The following is a 7427-nucleotide window of genomic DNA, read 5'->3' as shown; positions in this document are numbered from 1 at the left end:
AATGATGGGCTATCTTAGAGTGGTGATGGACAGCAAAGGATTTCCCAATTGCAAGTGGTGTCAGGACAGAGTAACATTAAGTTTCAAGCTCATTCAATTATCAATAACATTTTAAATTCTTCAGAAGTGAAGAACATTGAATGTATAATTTGCACTATGTAAGTTCATATGAAAATTCACGTGAGGATGAGCCTTAGTAGTGAAGTAAGCAAGTTAAACGAGGAAGACTCTAACAACAAAAGGATTCGCCTCCCTAGGAACCAGGAATTTTCTGAGATCTCTGCTATTATTTTTTTTTAACAAATGATATTTTATTATTTTAGTGGTATTAAGAATGTAGTCCAGGGCCAAGAGTTGGGAGTGGGTGGGTGGGGGAGTGGGTGTGGGAGGGTGTGTGGGACTTTTGGGATAGCATTGGAAATGTAAATGAAATAAATACCCAATAATAATAATAAAAAAGAAAACTGTGAACAGCGGGCAGTATTTGGAGATACTATATGTTCTTGTCTTCTGTATCACACCAGCTTAAAAAAAAGAATGCAGCTTATTACATATATACATATATACATGTATATATATGATATATATATATATATGTATGATACACACACACACACACACACATATATATATATATGTATATATATATATGTATATATATATATATATATCTTAAACGTAGGTAGCAGTAATACACATTACTGCTATCTGACTTGTTGAAACTTTATGTCAGTAATAAACACAACCTTTTGTTCTCACATTAAGAATACCCTGTTAGAAAGGTTAAAAGCTACCATAGTAAGAAAGTCATGATTTAATGAATAAACACAGCTGTAACAATTATAGTGTTATGTACAGATATAAAAGATTTGTACTTATGACATCAAAGGTACTGCCAATTCTTTGTTGAACTGTTTCTACATTTACAATTAATAATCCTTAATTCCAATGTGAGCATATAATAAAGTGCATAGTTGTTCCTAGTCAAGTTTCTAGACCTCTTGAAATCCAAAATTCATAAACATACCTTTTGGAGAGTGCAGGGTCTCCTGCATCTGATATTTTTTATTGAATTGTGACTTTAAAAATATGTCATTTATTAGAATCTCTGATGGAAGAAATGATTGCTAAAGAGGTCATAGCAATATTTCTGTTGTAGTGTAACAGGTCCCCCCGCTCAGACTTTAGCATAGCTGATGACATGTGAAAATACCCTGTTCTTAAAACCCAGCACATAGGCAGCAACTCCTGTCCAAGTGAGAACAAAACCCTAATTTATCAAACTCACAGATTATGGGTTATTTATAAATGTACTAAGCTTGCTTTTTTGGCTTCTGTGTTTCCATTTCAGTCTAACCTTTCTTGATAACTGGGATGGATAACCCAGTATATAGATTTGTGTGTGTGTGTGTGTGTGTGTGTGTGTGTGTGTGTGTGTGTGCACACTTAAAGTTCCATCTTAAGAAAGACTCAGGTCTGCACTGAGTTCTGTACACTCAGTGTAGTCTCCTGTAAACTACTAAAAGCATTCTATTAGCTTTAACACATTTCTGAATAGTGTTCTCTGGTGAAAACCCCACAACAACCCAGATATCCCTCAACAAAGGAATGGATACAGAAAATGTGGTTCATTTACACAATGGAATACCAGTCTGTTATTAAAAAATGAGGACATCACAAATTTTGCAGGCAAATGGATGGAACTAGAAAATATCATCCTGGTAAGTGGCTATTAGTCAAAAAGGTCAGAATACCCATGATAAAACTCACTGACCACATAATGCTAAACATGAAGGAAAGCTCAAGTGAGGATGCTTCAATTCCACTTAGAAGGGGGAACAAAATAATCATGTGAAACAAAGGGAAGTAGGGATCTTGGTGGGGGAGGGGAAGGGGAGGGCAGGATTAGGTATGGGGAGGGGTAGAGACAGGAGAGAAGTAACTGACTCAAACTGTTTCTTTGAAAGGAGAGTCTTTTTTTTTTCTTTCCATTTTTTATTAGGTATTTAGCTCATTTACATTTCCAATGCTATACCAAGAGTCCCCCATACCCACCCACCCCCACTCCCCTACCCCCTCACTCCCCCTTTTTGGCCCTGGCATTCCCCTGTTCTGGGGCATATAAAGTTTGTGTGTCCAGTGGGCATCTCTTTCCAGTGATGGCCGACTAGGCCATCTTTTGATACATATGCAGCTAGAGTCAAGAGCTCCGGGGTACTGGTTAGTTCATAATGTTGATCCACCTATAGGGTTGCAGATCCCTTTAGCTCCTTGGGTACTTTCTCTAGCTCCTCCATTGGGAGCCCTGTGATCCATCCATTAGCTGACTGTGGGCATCCACTTCTGTGTTTGCTAGGCCCTGGCATAGTCTCACAAGAGACAGCTACATCTGGGTCCTTTCGATAAAATCTTGCTAGTGTATGCAATGGTGTCAGCTTTTGGATGCTGATTATGGGGTGGATCCCTGGATAAGGCAGTCTCTACATGGTCCATCCTTTCATCTCAGCTCCAAACTTTGTCTCTGTAACTCCTTCCAAGGGTGTTTTGTTCCCATTTCTAAGGAGGGGCATAGTGTCCACACTTCAGTCTTCATTTTTCTTGAGTTTCATGTGTTTAGGAAATTGTATCTTATATCTTGGGTATCCTAGGTTTTGGGCTAATATCCACTTATCAGTGAGTACATATTGTGTGAGTTCCTTTGTGAATGTGTTACCTCACTCAGGATGATGCCCTCCAGGTCCATCCATTTGGCTAGGAATTTCATAAATTCATTCTTTTTAATAGCTGAGTAGTACTCCATTGTGTAGATGTACCACATTTTCTGTATCCATTCCTCTGTTGAGGGGCATCTGGGTTCTTTCCAGCTTCTGGCTATTATAAATAAGGCTGCTATGAACATAGTGGAGCATGTGTCCTTCTTACCATTTGGGGCATCTTCTGGATATATGCCCAGGAGAGGTATTGCTGGATCCTCCGGTAGTACTATGTCCAATTTTCTGAGGAACTGCCAGACGGATTTCCAGAGTGGTTGTACAAGCCTGCAATCCCACCAACAATGGAGGAGTGTTCCTCTTTCTCCACATCCACGCCAGCATCTGCTGTCACCTGAATTTTTGATCTTAGCCATTCTGACTGGTGTGAGGTGGAATCTCAGGGTTGTTTTGATTTGCATTTCCCTGATAATTAAGGATGTTGAACATTTTTTCAGGTGCTTCTCTGCCATTCGGTATTCCTCAGGTGAGAATTCTTTGTTCAGTTCTGAGCCCCATTTTTTAATGGGGTTATTTGATTTTCTGAAGTCCACCTTCTTGAGTTCTTTATATATGTTGGATATTAGTCCCCTATCTGATTTAGGATAGGTAAAGATCCTTTCCCAATCTGTTGGTGGTCTCTTTGTCTTATTGACGGTGTCTTTTGCCTTGCAGAAACTTTGGAGTTTCATTAGGTCCCATTTGTCAATTCTCGATCTTACAGCACAAGCCATTGCTGTTCTGTTCAGGAATTTTTCCCCTGTGCCCATATCTTCAAGGCTTTTCCCCACTTTCTCCTCTGTAAGTTTCAGTGTCTCTGGTTTTATGTGAAGTTCCTTGATCCACTTAGATTTGACCTTAGTACAAGGAGATAAGTATGGATCGATTCGCATTCTTCTACATGATAACAACCAGTTGTGCCAGCACCAATTGTTGAAAATGCTGTCTTTCTTCCACTGGATGGTTTTAGCTCCCTTGTCGAAGATCAAGTGACCATAGGTGTGTGGGTTCATTTCTGGGTCTTCAATTCTATTCCATTGGTCTACTTGTCTGTCTCTATACCAGTACCATGCAGTTTTTACCACAATTGCTCTGTAGTAAAGCTTTAGGTCAGGCATGGTGATTCCACCAGAGGTTCTTTTATCCTTGAGAAGAGTTTTTGCTATCCTAGGTTTTTTGTTATTCCAGATGAATTTGCAAATTGCTCGAAAGGAGAGTCTTTATTATCTAAACAACCCAGTAGCTCTCAAGAGCAGCTAGTGTCACTAGAGATATAGTGCATTATATTTTCTACACTTACTAGCTATAGAAGAGATTCCTCACAATTATCTATCATAGCTTTCTAAAACATACCTCAACTTCTTTATTTGTTACGAATGACCAAATTTACTCTGGCTTTACATGAAATATCTGTAACACCCATCCTGTCCATTTAATAAACAATCTCTTCCTTTTTCAGAGAAAAATTCTTGCAAATAAGAAGTCATTATTTGCTAATTGGTATCAAATTGCATAGCTATCCTTCAAGTCAGTTAGCAATACTTTATCTGTGTTTGTAAGTTTTTTATTGATAGCTCATCAATACAATGAATTCATAATGAAGGGTTATTTTGCCGTATGATTTTCAAGGTTTTATCCTATAGTTTCTTGCCATCATAGCTCTGGGCTTTTGGAAACAATGCTCATCATGATGGTGTAGAAAGCTTTGTGGTGAGTAGAAAGGAGAGATGGGGAGAGAGAGAGGGAGAAAGAGAGAGAGAGAGAGAGAGAGAGAGAGAGAGAGAGAGAGAGAGAGAGAGAGAGAATTACAAACCTTCATTACAGTCATTCTCCAAGAGTAAAATTTTATTTCACTAGGCCCCATCCCACCTCTAGAGGTTCCATCAGTTCTCTATGATGTCACCACATGGGAGCTAAACATTTAATACATGGGTCTTAGGGAACCCTGTCACCCCAATTCTAAACTATACCTTTATAATTTCAAATAAGCCACTATGATTGAAGAACAAATGTTCTGTCACCTCTCCTTTTAGAGTAACAAAAATACCAGCTAAGAAAGCCCATAGTGATTTTCCATCTTTTTATCTGTTGGTAAGAGTCCTAGTATAGTTAACCACAGGCAGTGGCATAGCATATTGAGCCTGGGTTGTGAGATTCTTCAGAAAGCCTGGCTGTAGGCATTAAAGCATATTTTTGTCATAGCTCAATCTTTTTAGCCCCTCCTCCCCTGCAAATATCTGTTCAATTTGTCTAATCCCAAACAGATATATTTCCTCCTCTGCAGTTAAATCAGAGCTCTTGTTTTTGTTTTTTTGTAAAAAAAGATCAGAGTGAGAAAAGATCAGAGTAAGGAATGCTGCTTCAGAGAACAGATGCAAATGTATTCTGAATAAATTTCCTACTTCAACTTTATAGACTAATTCACTTCCTATTAATGTATTAAATCTTTAAAGATCTTCTACTCCCCCCCCCATCTCCACCTCTATCACTAGCATACTTTCCCTTTCATCTGCCAATCAAAATATAAGGTCATATTTCCTTAATGAAGTGCATGTTGATTGAAAGTGTATTCCCCCCTTCTCCCTTGCCCTGCCTGAGAAAGTGAAACAAAAATAAATCCCACTTCTGCCCTATTTAGATAACAATAAAATCAGAGGTGAAATAATTATTCATGGAACGAGAAAATCACCTACGAGGCAATTTGCCGAAGTAGAGCATGACTTTGAGTTAGGGAAAATATTCAGCTATACTACATATTCAGCATACTACAGATGACAAGTGTTTAAGAGAAATTCAAAGCAATTAATTTTCATTGCAGGTTGTGTCTTCATCTAGTCTGTTGTGAATGTGGCTTGATAAGGTTATCAGAAGCATACGACTGGAAGTGTTGATTTTCTATTAGGTTTCCATTACCATTTGGCATTGCATTATGTTTTAAAATTCTGAAGGGAAAGAAAATGCAGCCATCATTAAAAGCCCTATTCTACATCATAAGCACAAGCTGAGGGGTTATCATCAGATATGGGCATGTAATTGGATAACGTTTCGGAGCCTTTTGCTTGTCTCCTCAAGGTTATGAACCAATGATGTGAATGTAATATGGATCTATGGATTTGTGCCGGGATGTATTCCTTTCTGAGACACGTGAAATGTCAATAAATACCAACAGAAAGCATAAAATTATTTTAAATATTTCCACACAGCACTTCAATAATACTATCTAAAATGAAAACAACAAAACACAACAGCCTTTTCAAAGTCACGATAATGCAGAGTAAACCTGTCACTCTAGCCTGGGTAATTCTAGTGAAGCAAGGCATCATCATTGTTTGAGATAAGACTCCAAACAATTTATCCCACTATCTGCAAAGATTGCTATTTTTGAATCTTCCTCAACTCAAATTTAATAATAACAACAACAGCAAAATCTTCCATGAGGCCATGCCTCTGCTTTCATTTTCCCCATAGAATGAAGATGGTAGAAAAAGTTTGGCATAAAGGCAACTACTGGATGCTGGCTGAACTTGGCAACATCCCCCAGGGTAGGTTTCTGACAGACAAAAGGAAGATGAGATGATTAGGAGAGGGTGGTCAAAGGAAAAACGTATTGCCAAACTGTTGGTGGTGGTACTAGCACCTTGCATATTGAACAGATGGATTAAAAGACACAATTATAACACTCTGCAGGGATGATAATGAAGGCAAAAACATAGGGATATTCTCAAAAAGGTGGGTTCACCTGATAGCTGGGGTCTGAAAATGAGGACTACAAACAGCAGATGTTAAATGTAAGAAAAGCCTGCTAATGACACTATAAATAAATCAATTATGTCTCTTCAGCTGAAACATAAAGGGCATAGATTTGAAACACAAGATCATTTCTTAAAAACAACAACAACAACAACAACAAAATCAGCTTCAACTCATTCCAATCTTAGCTCAAATTCCTTGTATTTGTACTGGCTATAAATGCAGTTTTCTTTCTTTTCAATTATTTACATCTCTCAAGGGATAAAATTAAAGAGGCAATAAAAGCTAGAACGGGAGAAAAAAGGAAAGTATTTTACACAAGTGAGTAGGCTGTATTGATGATTATTTTAGAGCAAGGCAGAGGGGTCCACAGTAAAGAACACCTGCTCCTTGAAATTCCACATGGGTGCATTGTGTATGGAGGCAGATGAAGAAGGAAGGCTGAAGTTACCCAATGTATATTTTTGAAATAGAAACTGGGTCCTCTGTAATACCAGTACTAGTCCTTAACTGCCCAGCCATCTTTCCAGCTTCCTTTGCTGTCTTTAACTTTTAATGTAGATACATGTTTAATATGAGGAATATATTCTTAAATAATTTTGCATTTTTCAAACTTTTCTAAAACAGGGTTTCTTTCTTTCCTTCCTTCCTTCCTTCCTTCCTTCCTTCCTTCCTTCCTTCCTTTCTCTCTCTCTCTCTCTCTCTCTCTCTCTCTCTCTCTCTCTCTCTCTCTCTCTCTCTCTCTCTTTCTTTCTTTCTTTCTCTGTCTCTCTCTTTCGTTCTTTCTTTTTTATTTAATTATTTTCTTTATTCATTTTACATCCTGCTCACTGCTCAACCTCCTAGTAGCCCCCCATACAATCCTTACCTCATTCCCATTTCTCTTCTCCTCTGAGCAGGTGTGGACCCTCTTGGTTTTCATCCAAC

The sequence above is a fragment of the Mus musculus genome, chromosome 4 (assembly GCF_000001635.26).
Source record: "Mus musculus strain C57BL/6J chromosome 4, GRCm38.p6 C57BL/6J".
Lineage (NCBI taxonomy): Eukaryota > Metazoa > Chordata > Mammalia > Rodentia > Muridae > Mus > Mus musculus.
This window is presented reverse-complemented; position numbering follows the sequence as displayed.